The 17,397-nt window shown below is 40.3% G+C and overlaps 2 long non-coding RNA genes across 5 annotated transcripts in view; one reads left to right on the forward strand and one right to left on the reverse strand.

Moving 5' to 3' along the window:
* Window positions 1-9,308: 9,308 nt before the first annotated feature.
* On the reverse strand, window positions 9,309-10,245 carry LOC119008329. Its single transcript, XR_005071390.1, has 2 exons — window positions 9,593-10,245; window positions 9,309-9,462 (listed from the first exon to the last, which is right to left on the reverse strand). It is a non-coding gene; the product is annotated as an uncharacterized LOC119008329 (long non-coding RNA).
* Window positions 10,134-17,397, forward strand: part of LOC119008330 — a 270,887-nt gene continuing 263,623 nt past the window's right edge. For 3 of the 4 annotated variants that reach the window (XR_005071391.1, XR_005071393.1, XR_005071394.1), the window contains exon 1: window positions 10,138-10,257. This is a non-coding gene — a long non-coding RNA (uncharacterized LOC119008330). Of the gene's footprint in view, window positions 10,258-17,397 lie in introns of all 4 variants that reach the window. The other variant, XR_005071392.1, reaches the window with a different exon arrangement.

The raw sequence follows: 17,397 nt of genomic DNA on the forward strand, positions 1-17,397 counted from the left end.
TGCTCATTCGAAATAATCACTTTTATTAATGAACGACTAACACATTGCTTTTTACCCGTGTTATTCGCGTGGCCTCCTCAAACGTAAATGCCAGCCACCGAACGACGGTGAGTGGTGTGTGCTCGCGTGGGAGTCGGAGAGTTAATGCATCCGCAAAAATCGAAGGTGGATCCGGCCCTCTCGGAGGGACGCGAGAATCGGCACGGAGGATGACATTTTCTGCTTTGCATCATGCACAAAAAGTGATTCACAGCGGTCTGGCTGATGGAATAAGCTATCTGTTCTCCTCTGCAATTTAACCGGCGATGATGAAATGGCAGCATGGCCTATGGGCACTCAATAAAAGCAGGAATGCATAAACAGAGTGGAACTGTATGCCTCGAGGCCCATAACAAGGTTAATAATACGATGTGAGGCCAAAAGCACGCCGATTGAGAAATTTCTTTATCTTCTTCCCTCTTCATCTTCGACCAATCTCCCCCTCAGGTCATCCCTGAAGTGTTACCACCCGGAGTCTATATAAATGACCAACCTAAACGCCGACTCTGACTCGAAATGAGGCGTCGTCCATAAAGTAAAGAAATGGGCGGAAAAGGTGAAATAGTTTATTCCGGAAAAGCAGTGAAGTCATGAAATTCTAATGCCGTTTTGTTTTCAGATTTCTTCGAAGGAAACATACGGGTTAAGACATTTGGAGGGGGGTTTTGTGCATACGGAAGGCAATTGTGAGCCATAGTAAACACTTCAGCACACTCAAGCGACTCCTTATCTAAGCATGGCGAGTGTGAGGGGGCTCATCTTAGACTTTCAGAAATAGACCGGAGTGATTCCCCCCCCCTCATATGGGGAGATTGGCAGTGCAGTCAGGGAAGTGATTTCAGCACTGCATAGAATTGAATTGCTGTGGGGTGGGGGGGTTGGTTAAGCAAGGGGTTTAATTTGCTCTGGAGTATGTATTCTCATACTGATATGCCAAAATGTAATTGGAGTCGGTACAAGAGCCGGTCGTTTTCATTTGAGATTTGAGGGTGTTCATTTGCGGTTTGAGTTCCCCCCCCTCCAAGTCTAAACAGTATCCTCTACTCAGCCTCTCGCAGATCACCCGCGCACGGTGCAAAGCCCAGCGAAATGTAAAACTTATCTGATAGGGTATGTAAATGAGTTGTGTCTGCGGAGAGATACGATCTTATCTGGTTGCGATTATAAGTGTGAAACAGAAGAGTGCAGGTGTTTTAGTTCGCCCGAAAAAAGCGAGCGCCAGATCCACGTCCGCGTTTTTTCTTGATTGGCCGGGGTCGTGACATATGGAGATGAATGTCAGTAAACACCGCTGCACACATTGAGTCACAGCCACTTCCCACACACCTCTCCCAGTGTGATTCCTGTGTAATGATCTGGGGAGCCTGGACAGCCGTCTGCTTAGACTTGCAGCGCCGTAGGGGTGCTGAGCTGAGTGAGAGGAGGAGAAAAAACTGTGGGGTGGGGGGGGACACAAGACAGGAGGGGAAGGTTTCCTTTTTCATCCCGGCGACACACTCTCCATCCTGTGCAGAGATGTGAGAAATTAACAAACACGGCCTCCCGCGGCGACGAGAGAAAGGTTGAAGTAAGAAACCTGAATAGATGACGGCGGTTTGCTGAACTCGCTTTGGAAAAATCTGCATGGAAGACACCGCAAAGAAAACCGCCACAGTGTGACTAATGTGTGTGATTTCATTCGGAGCGTCATTGCAAATAAAAACAAAGCTGATGGTGATTGTAGTTTGAGCCACTTACATTATGATACCCATTTTCTAGATGAAAAACAAAGAGGAGAAAATCCTTGGGTCTACTGATGCAGAAACATGGATGTCCTCTGTAGCTCTCAGTCCCCTTATAAATATTTTAGATGCATTGTTACAGTGAAACCAAGGACATTAAGGATAAAAAGACACCGACTTGATCTTTTTTGTGAGGTCTGGACCCTCAAGACCATTCAGCGGGGTTTAAAAGCTAAGTCTTTCTGGAACTTGCAGTTGTGAAATCAGTCAAACGGAAGCACATCAAACTGCCAGCTTAAGTAGGCCACTCCTGCTGAGTTGTTGCTTTATTTTTGTGCTCTGCCCTCACACATAGTGGTGAAACCGTCGGTTTAGCAGAGGGAGAGATGGTGATATAGACGTGCTTCCACTTGGCACAGTTAAATCTCAAATACCAAGTGTAACCACTGATAACCGTGCATGGCAGGTGTATGAATCCCTGAGGCTTCCCAGCATGTTCCAGGGGAGCATAAAGACCAGGTTGAGTGGCGTGTGGACTCCTTCCTTCCTCCTGGATGTCATGAACTTCTTGCTCCAATCATGAGGACACACAGAAAAGATGGGAATAAAGACACCTACCATTATAGGAAGTACAGGAAAAAAAAATAGGAGGTTCAAGAGAAAAAAAGACGGAAGTGGGGTTGCAGAGGAAAAAGAAATAAAAAAATAGAAAAAACCCTTGAGGGCTCTATAATCCAAAAATGAGAGAGCTGTGACTTGGAGACTCTCAATCTGACAAGATGCATTAAAGCAATGGAAGAAAGGGAAGAGGCAAAGCAAGATAAGAGGGCTGCTTCCAGGAAAAAAAGAGGGAGATGGGATGATGAGCCGCAGATGTGACAAAGGAGATTGTGCTGGAGACCAGCCATCAACAGATCCATGAAACAATGGCACCATCCTGGGCAAAGAACACAATCACTGGGATTATGCTGTGTGACACACTTTCATTCAGTCTATCTCTGTACTGTGAACCTTAAAAGAGCGTGTTTTGCTTCTTTATCACAGCTCAAATCCACTTCAAAAGTAACTGTTTGAGTCATGGGTCCACACCGTATATTGGTATAGTGTTGCAAATATAAAAATATCTTTGCAGTCCTAATACAGGGGTAAAATAATGTACAGTTTGAATTCATAACAATGATTAGGAAAGGTGAGGAAATGTGTTAATGTTAAGTAAACTAAATCAGGAATGAATGAGTGACTAAATGCCAGTTAACCATGAGTTAATGAGTAACTCCCAATCAAATCTTATCGAGCAACTAATGATGATTCAAGATTAGTTAAGAAACAAATGAGGAATTATTCAGTAACGTAAGGGATTTGTTACCTAAAGGACAGTTACTCATGAAGTAGGCAAATGATTCTGTCCACTGTAATGATGCAGTATGATGCACCACTTGCACCGCAAGTAATCAGAAGATAATGATGAAGTAATGAGGGACTACTTACTACAAATTCCTTTTTGGAATAGTAGAGTACACTTCATTCAGTCAAATACAATGAATCTATTATCAAGTCGTTATTTATTCTTTCTTCAAGCATTTCTTAGAAACTAATCATGAGCTACTTATTAGTTACTCATTAATTAATGTTAGCTAGCAATTAATTCCTTATCCCATGTGTTCATTTGTTACCTAGTAACTACTGAAAATGTTTTGTGTACTTACTCTAAAGTTTTACTGGTGTTAGATGACATCGCTCTCACGTTAGTATGCCCAGGAGACAGTTAGCTTAGGTTAGCTTAGTGTAAAACCAAGAAGCAGGGGGAGACAGCTCAGTCGGATTATACTTCAGCTAAATGTCAAATATTGCAGCTTTGTAACTTTAGAGCCAGGGCTGGGAGGGTTACTTTAAGAATGTAATACAACACAGTTACTGATTACACTTAAATTAAACATATCTAAGTATCGCAATATTAGTAATGTAACTTGATTACTTTCCGCTACTTTTGAATGACCTCAAATCTGTATTCTCACTATTTTTGTAAACATATACTGGAACACGGTTACCTTTTTCTTTGTATCCTGATTAAGTAATCCCATTACTTGTATTCTGTCCCCCCGAAGCCTATTTAGAGGGCAACATCAGTAAAAGTGTTCAGTGTTTAAACAGTTATGTCAAAAAGCTTTTGTCAGAATCTGGTCTAGTAGATTCAAACATGAACACAATTGCAATTCTGAAGTAATTATTGTGTTAATCCAATGATTGGGAGGGTTTTTTTTAGTCTCCCTAAATGGGAGCCTCTGCTCTGATGAGCAGGATCACAAAAACACATTTGTTTGCTTTGGTTTCAATTCTAGGGGGGAAGAAAAAAAACACATTAAGAGGAAGCCGACAACCCAAACCTACGCAAGAGTTTGCAGGAAAAGAAAACAAGCATGCCAGGGTTGAGGGTCAGGCTAGAAAAGCCGCCTGTCAAACGGTTTTATTTACCCTGCCCACGTGGTTGGAGTTGTTGATGTTTTAAGTGGGAGCAGACAGATTTTTTAGTCTCCGTGTGAAAAGATGACAGTGGAGACTCATCGCCCAAAGAGCAGTGTCTGTTTATTCCAGATAAATCTTGCCCACCCTCCAGCATCATTTTATATTAATTTGAAGTGGTACTTTTCTTTTTTTTTTCTTCCCCTTTTACTATAAAAAAACTGTTGAGAGAGAATGTTCAAATTAAATTGCTGAATATTTAATGTCACTCTTGTGTCAGACATTCCAATTTATTACGCAATTATTTGATATGAAGACTTACAGTGTAGCTCTCGAGTACAGCACGTTCTTGATCCTGCCTGTTCTTACGCAGAAAAATCCCATACTCTATCAAGTCTTCGGGGGAGGATTTTACAGGTGGATGAGAGGTCTGTCGGATGATGTCTCATCAGAAGTGTGTTTACGTATAAATATCTTAAAACCCGCGGATATATATTTTTTCGGTCTTGTAATCAAGCAGATGGAATGAGAACAGTTTTCATGAGAAAATGAGGCCAGACAACGTGCTGCTTTACATCAAGGAAAAAAAAAAAAAAAAAGTAACAAACTGTTTGACTCATACAACGCACGCATCATCAGTGTAATCTTTTCCCCGGCACAATGTTGATGATGCAGATCTGGCTCTTGGTGACATGCAGAGAATGTTTTGCATTCATTCCTGCGTGAATTGATGTCAAAAAGCCTTGGAGGCTTCTTAATCCTTCTACATCAAAATAGGACACGTTCCTCATAAATTACAATGGTGTTCTCGCATAATTACTGTGGCCCCCATGTTACATAAACAACTGGATGATGCTGATGAGTTTGGATCCTCAACTATTTGAGTGAATATATATGTATACAGTTGACTAAACAAGACTTATACTTTTTTCCTCTTTTCCCTCAGTGTTTTATATAGGTTCTCGTGCATGTAAAAGTTTTTCAAGGTTGCACCGACCGAAGCTCCTCTCTCCCACGGAAAGCACTGCTCCTGCAACGCCTCGCCAGTAGTCCCGCCTTTAATTACGTGACTTTATGACATCACACTACATCACAGAGTCACATATTTGCATAATTTTTACGTAGTGGCTAGTTTAGCACGATATAGCGCAGCTGCTTTGTTGTTGTTAGTCGTGCATGCTCGGGCATGTGTGGGCTGACCAATGAGAGCACACTGGGTATTTTAGGAGGGGTGCGTTATGAGACAGGGCATTTCAGACGGAGGGGGAATACGGTGCTGCAACACTGATGTGCTTTTTGAGCATGAACACATATTTGTATAAGCCAAAACATTATCATGAACCTGAAAATTAGCATAATATGTTTCCTTTAACAGCAGCATACATCACTACTTCTATGCGAAAGGGGTCAATGGTATTAACCCACAGAGAATTATCATTGAATCCTGCTCCTCTCTCAGCTCTAACAAGCATTTTAGCGCTTTTAATGGCTTCACAGACCAAAAAGTTTGCTGTTTCGATTCACCCTCAACTGTTCTCATCAGCAATTTTGGCACAAGCTCTGAAAACCTATTGTATGCTGCCTGCCCAGCACCAAAAGGCAGAAAAACAATATAAAGCACCAGCTGGTGAACACGGTGGAGCATTTAGCCGCTGAAGAGACATATATTTCCCTCGGGAGCTGGTGGAGAGCGAAAACAGAGCTAAAGGAGAGTTGCTATTGGACTTACATTCATCAGGTGTACACAGATGCAACTTTCTCCATATCAAATAGATAAAAGTATAAATACATTTGTTTGCTAACAAGCCCAAGTCAGCTTTAAAGGTTATATTTCGGTGTTAACAGTTTGTTTACAGGTTGACTATGAAAGAAATCTGTGTTTACAGGTTTAACAGCAGCAAATAGGCATGAAGGAGGGAACAGAAATCATTTAATATATGAGTCAAACATAAAAAAGCGTCTTTATTTTATTATTCTCATTATTCTTATTATTTTAAGCTCATGATTACTAAAACTTCTCCCCATACCTTCAGCTACATTGTCTGAGTTGCCAATCCTTACCCCAAGTTACATATCGAAAATAAAAGTTTGACATTGAAAAAAATATATAAATATATTCAGCCTGCTTATGTGCTTTTTTCCCCCCAAGAGTTAAATGAGCAAATTGATACCGCTCTCATGTCTGCGCGTTAAAATTCAGCTCCAGTCAGGAGTTGATTAACTTAGCTTTGCCTTAAGACTGGAAATAGGGGAAACAGCTAGCCTGAACTGATAAAACGATCTGCTCACCAGGACCTCTAAAAGCTCACTAAGTAACGAGCTGTAACTCATTTGTACACAAATTGAGGGGAGATCGCGGGAGTTATGAGCGTGATGTCCTAAAGGCATCTTAACAACCAGGAGAGACTCCATCAGCATCCACCTTACTACCAGACCCGCCCCCCCATACTGTAAGACCACCTCTTATGACAAGACTAAAATTCCTGATGATAAGGACATTTCACAACGGACATATAATGCTCACTTTCAAGTTCATCATTTCATTTTGGGTTCCTACAAGAAGAAGTTAAACAATTCTCGTAGGAACTTCAGTTAGTTTTTTGCTTAAGTGCTCAAAAAACATTAGTTTTCTCATGCTCCTGTCCCTTTAAGGCCCCTCCCTGCTCTGATTGGTCAGCTCACACATGCCTGAGCCTCACCATGTCCGTGAATGGTTGGATTTTTCAGCTTCTAGTTAGCTTCAAAAATACGTGTGTCATTGTGATGTAGTGTGATGTCATGGAGTCACGGAACTAAAGGCAGGACTACTGGCGATGCGTTTCAGGGGCAGTGTTTTCTGCGGGAGACAGGAGCTCCTGTTGGCTTTCAAGACCCTTTACATGCACAGGAGAGTATATATCATTCCGAAGGACAGAAAGAAACAAACCAGCACAAGAGGATTCCTCTTAAAACATAACCCAGATGAACCTATGATCCACTCTGCTCCTGAACGCAACTGTTTTTTTCTTTTAATATGTTTGGTTTTGGCTGTTTTTTCATCAATTATTTTTCATGTGTATTTAATCTGTTTTAATTGTACTCCTGGCATCTCTGAAAATGAGAGCATGCCCTCAAAATTTCCTTGAGATTTAAGTAAAAGTTGAAGGAATTTGCAAAATTCATGTCAGCAACATCTCTACCCCTGTCTTCTGTGAGCCTTTTATCCAGATTTAAGGAGTTTGTAGCTGCACAATGTCAATGTCAGAGCACAGCTGGAGCTTTTTGAGACTAAGTCGTGCTCAAAGCCAGTCGCTGGTTTTGTAAGATCTTGTGACATCAACAGTCAGTCACAGTCTAGCACTTCTTATTAAAGTAATAATCACTGAGGTGAAATCGTTTGCAGATTAGTTTATGTCTCCAGAATTTAGTCTGCTGCAGATGTTTCACTTGATGAGCATCACGCTGCTTTCGTTCATCCTTTAACAAAAGATGTTCCCCTTTAGAAGCATCAGGCTGGAGGGATTGATCTGTTTTATTTTGATCCCACCTCACGGCGGCTTGTCTTACATGCTACCGGCATTCCTAAATTACCCATTCATGCAGTGTTGTGTGTCTTACCAAGCACTGCAAATCTTCAGGCTTTTCACCTGATAGGTGTCCCTCTCTCAGCGGCATTATGGAAAGCAGCCGCAGCATTAGCAATGCAGAAAGGCATGACAGGTTTTTGTATAATTACTCGTGTACAAGGAGGAATCCAAAAAATGCCAGCATGCATCATTAGCCTCAAATACATGGATACAATCTCTGATTCATAATTTGCAGCAATAATGCTCATCAAGGTTTGTTTTTCTTTTTTTTTTCATTTTACTGATTAATTAGAACATATTTTGTATGCCTCTTAAAAAACTAATCAGCCACAGCATTTTGCTAAACGTTGGACGTGAAACAAGGCGTGATATGTTCAATGTGAAGATACCACAAAATTACATTATGTAAAAGTGTTTATGACAACCTCTAAGCTTGCTCAGGTTGGGCTGTTTACACCTGCTGTAGAATTCATAGTAAATAGCATTCAAAACAAAGTGAATCGGATGTAGTTCAAACAGATCTATCTTTTATGCCCCCCCCTTCACATCACTTCAAGGCACATCAGCAGTATGGCACCGGCAGCTTCACAACTCTGCCGGGACGGATCGTAAATATTAGAATGATTTTCTGGCACCGCTGAGATCGGGACACCCTGTTGAACAGCGCCATGATGCACGCCTGTAGTTGGCTCGAGGAAACAGATAGCATGCTGATGCAGACACCCATCTGCAAGCAGAGTCCATACATTTATGTCTGGGCAACACTCACTCAAACACACATACACACCCACACGGACATTTTTTTTTTTTTGCGATGTGCTAAATTTTAAGCACTTTATTTATATCCATCAAGCTAATTAGTGTGCACAGGATCCAAACACTGAGAGGTTCTTACAATGTTTGGACAATTATAAATACATAAAGCGCCATCTGCTCGACACTGCCAGGCTACCAGTGGCAGCTGAGATGGAGCAAAAATTTTGCCAACTACCTACTTAGATGTGAGTTATCATCATATGAATTTATAGGCTGTTGCAAAACACAGTGATTTATGTGTACTCAACCTTAGAAGTTGCAGCCTCCTGATATCTGAAATAAGTGTGTATTATGTCTTGTGGATACTGTTCTTCAAGAAAAAGTTAAAAAAAATTCAATTAAAAGTTAACCTCTTCATTAAACGGTGAGTATTGCATAGTACACAATAGAGCTCCCTCTATGCTTAGTAATCAATTCTCTCATAAATAGTAAATTAACTTAATTGTCAGAGCAGAAACACTGGGTTTAAAGACCACTGGCATTTTGGTGAATTTACAAATGAGCAACAGTTGTTCTGTGCAGATAGTATGGTGTGCTGCATATTATTTAGCCTTTTATTCAAACCATATACTTTTTTTAAATTTTAATTTCTTAATTTTATTGTTACGTTATTGTGGAATGATGTGGCCCCAAAATGACTAGACATACTCTGAAAAAATTATCTGACAATAATAACAATATTAATAAAACAATTACTAACGCATGTTTATTATAGGCTTCATCTTTGTTTATTAGTATTTTGTCCCAAGCGGGTCAGCTCCTGCTTCATATGCTGCATTCACGGGCTCCTCGGATGTTTCGCCTTACGAGGCAGCGAGCCGTTAGTCCGACCTCCGTGCGTTCATGTCGCAACAAACACGCTAAAAAGAAATAATTTTGCCTTTTATCGATCAGAGTGATCAAACATCTCATTGACAGCCGTGTCTATTATTTTGAGCGACAAGGAAGAGCAAAGGAAGCAATGCAATGTCTGAAACAAAAGTTTCTTACCATCAGCCCAGTGTTTACTTTCGTCCGCCATTTTTGTCAGCGTCACAGGACGTCGTCTCGGCAACTCGTGAACCGAAAAATGTCCGACTTTCCAAGTTGTTTTTCAGAATTCAGAGGGAAGTTCACGGCTTTTCCGACAGCACCTGATCGGACAGATGGAGAGTGGACCACGGACTATCGTGCTTCCGGTCAGCGGGGGCAGCACGGAGCACCGCGGCCCAGTGAGGAAGAAGGAAACGCGCGCCATCTTTGATTGACAAGTTAATAACAGTTAATTAGACTTCCCTGCCATCTCCTGGAACAATTTATGTTGTGTTTTTGTTCCTTTATTCTGCCGAATTGTTGCCGAGACGTACACCTGTTCTTTCATTTTCGACACTTTCCTGATAAAAAAAAGCTTTGCTAGCCTAAAATTGCTGGTGCGCTCGGTTGTTAAGAGGTAAAATGGACATTGAGAAACTCCTTACATCATCTACAGTGGATATTTAAAGGAGAAGAAAAGCCACCGCCACCCATGGTTGGAATAAAATATCATACAAGAGGATGACTGACAACCCCTTCAGCTTTAAAAAACCCAAGGAAAATACCTTCAGCGCCATATATGATATTATTGTGAGTGGACATTGAGGCAGAGTGGACTAGACCTTCAATAAGACCTTCAAATAGTAAGTACACCTGTTGGTTTGAGCTGTGTTAAAGATGATTGTGATGTATGCGCCGCTGTGCAATACCTTTACTGTATCTGTGGCTTCACTGTCACACTGTTACTGTAGGCCTAATCATATGCTGTCATGTTAAGCTGTGTTTTCTTGTTTGGTGGGATGACTGGCATGCCTGTGCTAAAATTGTGCTAAAATGGCCGACATCACCTTTGCATATGGAGTTGTTGCTAAATAGACAGCTGGTCACTCATACAGTGTAATACTGTGTTGCTGGATGAGCATAGTACACATTTCACATCTGCATGTGTCTGATATTTGTGTTTGCTATTAGGAGGCCTCTAACTTTAGAGTTAATTAAGCCACCAGAGTTTATTGACTGTTTGGGCGATTGCAACTGAGGCCAGATGTGTTGGATAAAATTTTTCATAGTAATTTCACTTAAGTTGGCGTGCATTTGGTTTTAAAGGGTCATTTCCCCAGAGGACATGCCAACTTGGATGGATTGTAGCAGAATGTGAATGGAATGACATTTTGAGCAATCAGACTGAATCAAAGTGGGAACATTTCTCATAGGAGCCAAGATTTTCTTTTAAACTGTTGAAACACTGTTGTGAACTTTGCACTGAGAAGAATAGGTGCGCAGTGCACCTGGCTCTCAATTAGACTTCCTGATCGTAAGTGCAAGTCATTGTTTTGCATTCATTGTTACATTGTTTTCTTGTTTTATTGGCTTCTGCGCCAGCACTGTGCGTGTTGTTACCACAGCAAGGCTCGTTCTGAGTAGAGCCACTATAACGTCTCACAGTGCTGCACTGTTTAAGTGTGGTTGGATGAATGAGATTTTCTAGGTCTTTACATTAAACCGAGGACATTTTCTCGTTACTTATTTGTTTCTATTATATCACTGCTGTTTCTTGGCTTTAATGCTTGCGACTGTGTCTCAGTGGAGTTTATTGGCACAGGAAAAACTATTTGCACTTTTTCGTCTGTAGCTATTTTCTATATCAGTTTGGATAGACTTCCAGCAAGTCATTATTTTCTGCTGCTGGTATGGATGTTGTGCTGCCACTGAGGTGATGTTGTGACCTCTTTTCTCTGTAAAGACTGTCAACTGCAATTCCTGTTGTTATTAGACCTACTATAGTTCACCTAATGCATAACTTTGCATTATATTTTGTGTCAACATTCTTTAATTTTGTATTGAACCACATGTTCCTTGGTGAGCCTAGTTTGACATTATATGTGAATAAATAAAAATCTTCTCCAAAATGATTTAGTGATATTATTTACATAGCACAAAATCACAGTCATATTGCCTCAGTGTGCTTTAAGGAATCAAGGTTTATGTGTAAATCTGGCTCACATAGCAGCCAGTACCGCACCTCAGCTGCCTTTAGAAATCGATGAATCATTAATCATTTTTGAATATATGTTTTTAATATATGTTTTTCCATCAGACGGCTGTTTAACAACTGACATAATCTACATTCAGTGCAACGTCGAAGGAAGTTAGATTAAGAAGATAAATTAAACACCAAATGACTCAAATGATGACTAAAAAACACAAAATAATGACTTTTAATGATGAAACCTCTGTCTATCGTGAATCAACAACTGGGTCAACAACATCCAACCTACACTGAGGCTACTAAATTACTAAACGGTTCACAAATCTTGTTTAAAGCTTGATCCAACTGTCCAACTGATTTCTTATACAGAGATAAACACAACATTTATCTTGGACCCGACAAACATATTACAATTATCGATTCACAATCATAATAACGTTTTTAAGGAAAAGAGATACTTTGATTCTGCACCTTCTACAAGCTCTGTAGGAGTATTGAGTTAAAAAAAAGATTTCTCTACATAAAAATGTTATCAGTATGACCTCTAACATCCCAAGTAGGTGGTGTAAAAGACAAAAAGGCAGAAAAGTGTGGCTTGACTCTGCCAGAGGAGGTGTCTTTGCATCGCCCACCAATATAAATATGCTTTTATGGTTTCTACTTACAGTCCCACAACACCTTTTTAGTTTACCAGCCCCAACTTTCCTTTTGCACGGCTCTCGAATTACATAATTGTCCTAAAAATGAATAGGTGAATTGGAATATTGCGTAAGGCTGAGTGCCACCTGATATTTTGAAACAGTGTTGATGGTGCCGAAATGTCCAGGCTTGGCCGGACAAAGAGTAACCAGAGGCATTCACTGATTCCAAAGGGATTATTGTTTTGTGTTGTTGAAGAGGTGCAAAAAGGCACACTTTTCTGCTAGCACCACTGCTGGGGATTTCTAGCAGACATATGCACTGAGAGGTGTGAGAATGCCAAAGTGCAGATCAGGCAAGTCCACAGCACAGGCCATATGGTCAATATGCGCCCAGTCTCAGCCCACATGTCCGTGCACTGTTTGATACTCCACTTGACATTGCTTCACTCCGAATGTAAGATTGTTCCAGGTGCATGTAAGAAGGGGGTGCACAAATGTAATGATAGGTGCTGTTTTTAAATTAGGTTTGGAGCAGAGAGTGCTGTAATATCCACTCAGTCCTTAACCAACCCCCACAATTTCACACACTTTCTTCTGAGCTGAAGCATTAATTTTTCCCCTGTGCTTAAAAAAAGTCCCATATTATAATTATTGGGAAAACTGAAGCCAGCAAGGATTATATATATATATATACATATGTATTTTTATTTTTTTTTTACCTTTTTGTGATGATTTCTTTCCCTTACTGAAATCGTCAACTACGGGTAAAACAGGTGGATGTTGGGCTGGGATGTTTCATGAGCAGATGTCAATCAAAAGAAAAACACCTGGCAGTTCATTAGTCAACGGTTCCTTCAGACTGCTTAAATTTGCATAGGAAACTCGAGCTCTCCTTTCATTGCGTCTCTCTCGCCGCTTTTCTTGCAAATGTTCAACGCTCACCTTCCCACAAGCCTTTGCAATGGAACTTCATGTGTCCTTGCCCAAATGAATGGTGGGTTGTAACTTTGCATGTGAATTTTTATTGCTAGTGGACTTTCACAATTGGATTTCCTTGGATTTAACCTCTTAAACCCTGCTGGACCCACCAGGGGGTAGGGGGTTATCATTAAAATGCATGGTGCGAGGCCAAGCACTGTTCAAACCCGCAGAAGATCTTTAAAAATTCCAGTCACGACACAAACATTTCCGAAGACACAAATATGTCAGGCTGCATTACAGGGAAATGGGTGAAAAATGATGCACAAAAGGCAAGTTGAGGTGAAACATGTCACTCAACGTAAGCATCATAAAGCTTTGAAGACACAGAACAGATTCAGAACACGGAGTAAGAAATAGTGAGAAATGAATTCAGGCAGTTAAGATTGTATGAATAGTGTTCAAACTATTGTACAAAGAAACAATGACAAACTCACAAAGCAAAGCTACAGTACTAATATGAGCACCAAAAAGTCTTGGTGGATCTGAATTAGACCTTGGATTTTGTTCAGAATTAGTTGGAGGTATATGAACAATGGCTCTTTTGGCTGATGAAGTGGCACAATATAAATGGCTGAAAAACTATCATACATTACCATCTTTCTTTTTTACTAAGCATATGTTCGAAAGAAGTGATCACTTATTACTAAACTGTATATGGGCTACACTGTTTCCCATTAATTACAGAGACTGTGGTGCCATTTTCATGATTAACTGAAAATATTTTTTCCCTTAGTAATATAAAGATCTCTAATGCTGGTTTGGGCTGTTTGGTGAGGAAGACATCTCTCATTCCCTGTCAAGACCACCAACCCCCACTGTATGATCATGCGCTCTCTCTCTTATACACACTCTTGTCCTAGGCCCCGCAAATTACACTGTATAATATTGCGGCGACTGGACATATTACTAGGCAGCAGATCCAAATAAATGTTATATTTAATTGTTTTCTTCATTTTATATTTTTACAGTCTTATTTATGGTAATGTTATGATGATATAGCTGCTCCATTTCGCTCTCATGTGCACTTTGCATTTAACTGAAATCTACAAAACATTTTTACAGGAGAACATGCCCCTGAAACCACCGCAGGGTCTGAGGTCCACCCACCAGAGTCTTATGGAAACTGGACCTGAAATCCTCTAAATACCCATAGATACAATAACAATTATTGAAAGCTATTGTAGGATGAACCTCACATCAAATAGAAAACATGAAAATGAGCAAAATCCATACATGTCACATAAAAATGTTCATTGTGTTGGAGAATACACTTTGAAACCAGAAAGTGTTGGTATTTTCTATCAGGGAAAATATCGTTATTAAGGTGTTTCTCTGCAGATAATTGTGTTGTGACAGCTAATTATTGGATCAGCTGTTCCTGCACCCCTCTTTTTTTCGAGCAAAGTTAGTTTACAGTGCTGTATTATCTAGTTAATATTAACATTTTACACAGATGGCATGTCAACAGATAAACATAACAAGATACTTACTGTAGGGTTCATTTTCAAAAGCAGTTTGTTGTCTTGCCATCATACAGTCGATGTGCTCCATATATCACGAGCAGTAGTAAATACTAAATAATGGAGGGGAAAATATAGATGTACTACATAATCAGTTATGTGTCATGAAATAGTATGTTATACAAATTGAGTAGTTAGGGCTCCTCCTGCATGTGTAGCTGCTATGATACTTAGATAAATTGATAAGCCCAACGAAATAAAGTTACTAGCCAACGTTTTTTGATAATTCATTAATTTGTTTAAGGCATTCTTTTAGCAAAAAGGTCAAATGCTTGCTGGTCCCAGCTTCTTAAATATAAGGATTTTCTGCTGTTCTTAGTCATTTAAGATGGTAAACAAAGAGTATTTTGGTTTTGGACTGTTGGTTGGACAAAAGAAGCAAACTGATGATGTCACTTTAAGTTCTCTCTAACCTGAGCATTTCTCTTATATATATTTTCACGTTTTAATTAAAGAAACCATTGTTTAATTTTCCATTTATTTTTACAATAAATTTTGAAAATCAAAGGCAGATAGAATAAGGAAAATAATCATTTGATTCAGACCTACCACTAGCATATTTTGTCTATAATTGTATAGAATCAGCGTTTAACACACAGCCACAGTATGATGATGCAGCCCCACGTTTACATCTTCTAATGAAAGCACTGAGGATTATGGTATTAATGTGAAAAATTGCAGCCTAGATGAGCTTAGATGATTTATAAGTGTAAATACATTTGCTATGATAATATGACCTTTGCCTCATTTTCATTAATTGTGTAATCCTATGTAGAACAGACCCGATTAGTTAATCAGAGTGCACTGATTAACATCAGCCAATCTGAAATGTTCCCTTCTTGACAAACTGACCTTTGTTTAACTCCTGAAGATGGTAGGAGTGTGGTCAAAATCGATTTGTTTTAGACCTCTTTACAAACACTGAAGTGTGAAAAGCTTTGGGTGTAAGACAATTTAAGAAAGTGGAGTGTTGCGTCTGCGATATGGAGATTGTTTCTTCACAGATAACTTTCACTGAAGGCATTGAGGGTTTATAAATTCAAAGTCCAAGGTTGACTTACACACCATTACGCTGTATTTATAAAGCCATTTTGAGTGTGTTATTAATTTTTTTGGCTTAACACACTCACTGATTCTAACCTTCGAAATTTCACACATAGAAAAGCAGGCACACACTTGCTGAGAAAATATCTGGGAAATTTGGGTTAAAGTGAGACTTTTGTGCTGAAATGTTATACCTCGTCCTGTGCATTTTGTTGCATAGAGAGTTAGCGAGCCAAGACTGACAGATGCTCTGTTGATTAGACAGCTGCCAGCACTCAATCCAGCAACTGGGTCAAGTCCTTCTGACATCCGTGACAAGTCCCTGCCACGAGGCACACACTGTTCCCCAGGGCTCAGTGTCTTACCTACGTGTCAACCTGTGCTCCCACGGAGGTCTTTGATAGGACCTTAGGGACCTCGGAGACTCTCCCGTGGTTCAGATTTAGTGGTCATCTGCCCATGGACACGTGATGAGGCTTCATCTTATAATTAGTCTCTGTGACGTCCAGGGGCATACAACCTGCACATGCCGTTTAGGGATGAGGATGAATGCTCCTTTCCCATCCTTGCTGCATTATTAAGGGTGACAGGACTCGTTGCAGAGTGTCTCTACCATTCTCTTTGTACTGCTTCCCCTTACCCGCTATTCCCCACAACCCTCCCCCCCCCCGGCCCTCCTCAACATCCCACCGCCACATGTGTCCTCTGTGAAATGGAAATGCCGCCCCATTAAAAACCGTCAACCTGAAGCAGATCACTGCTGCACTTATGCTAATGTAGACACAGGAAAATATCACACAAGGAGTGGAAGGGAAAAAAAGTTAGAGAGGGAAGCAAATCGGATAAAAAATTACCAGTTTCACTTGGGGGATGAAAGTATAGTGCCTCTAATTGGAAATGAATACTGTTGTGGTGTGTAGTTAGGAAATATTCACAATTGCGCAGGAGTTGGGGTGGGTTTAAAGTGAGAGCTGAAGATGCACTAGAGAGGACGAGAGGTAGTGAGATGGGAAAACACAGAAAACAGCAAACTTGGATGGGAGATAATTAGGCCCACAGTTTTGCTCCATCGGCATACATCAGCATTTGTGATCAGCTACAACACTGTGGCTGGTGAGCATGCAGGCTAGATTTACAGCTATTTGGACACTTTTATGATTTTCATCTATTTCAAGTTTCCGAGCTAATGTTTAAAGTGGTTTTCCGGATAATTGTCCACTGTTTAAGCACAAATACAAAGTTGTAAAAATGTAGCCGTGGTTACTGGGAAATGGGCCTTAAAATGACTTAACAATTCAAATCTCGCAAGACTTCAGTCTTCAAACGATGCATAAAAAGTACAGCAGAAAATAAAGGTCTTCTATCTAATCTATTCGGTTGCGTCTTTTGCGACCTGGGATCAGCCCCTCTGTCACCATGGAGAGTGACAGTAATGATAAACAGTAATCAAATCTGCTCCCACGAGGGTCTGCCTCATTCCTCACTGCACATAATAGGGAGAGGGGAGGAAAATTAAGTGTCCCTTTGATCCATGCGGCTGAATACTGAGCATGTCGCAAATTAAAAAGAGATGCCTGCTGCACCTGCCTAGAGATTTGCTTCCAAACA

This window comes from Acanthopagrus latus, chromosome 19, assembly GCF_904848185.1.
Source record: "Acanthopagrus latus isolate v.2019 chromosome 19, fAcaLat1.1, whole genome shotgun sequence".
In the NCBI taxonomy this organism is placed as follows: Eukaryota; Metazoa; Chordata; class Actinopteri; order Spariformes; family Sparidae; genus Acanthopagrus; species Acanthopagrus latus.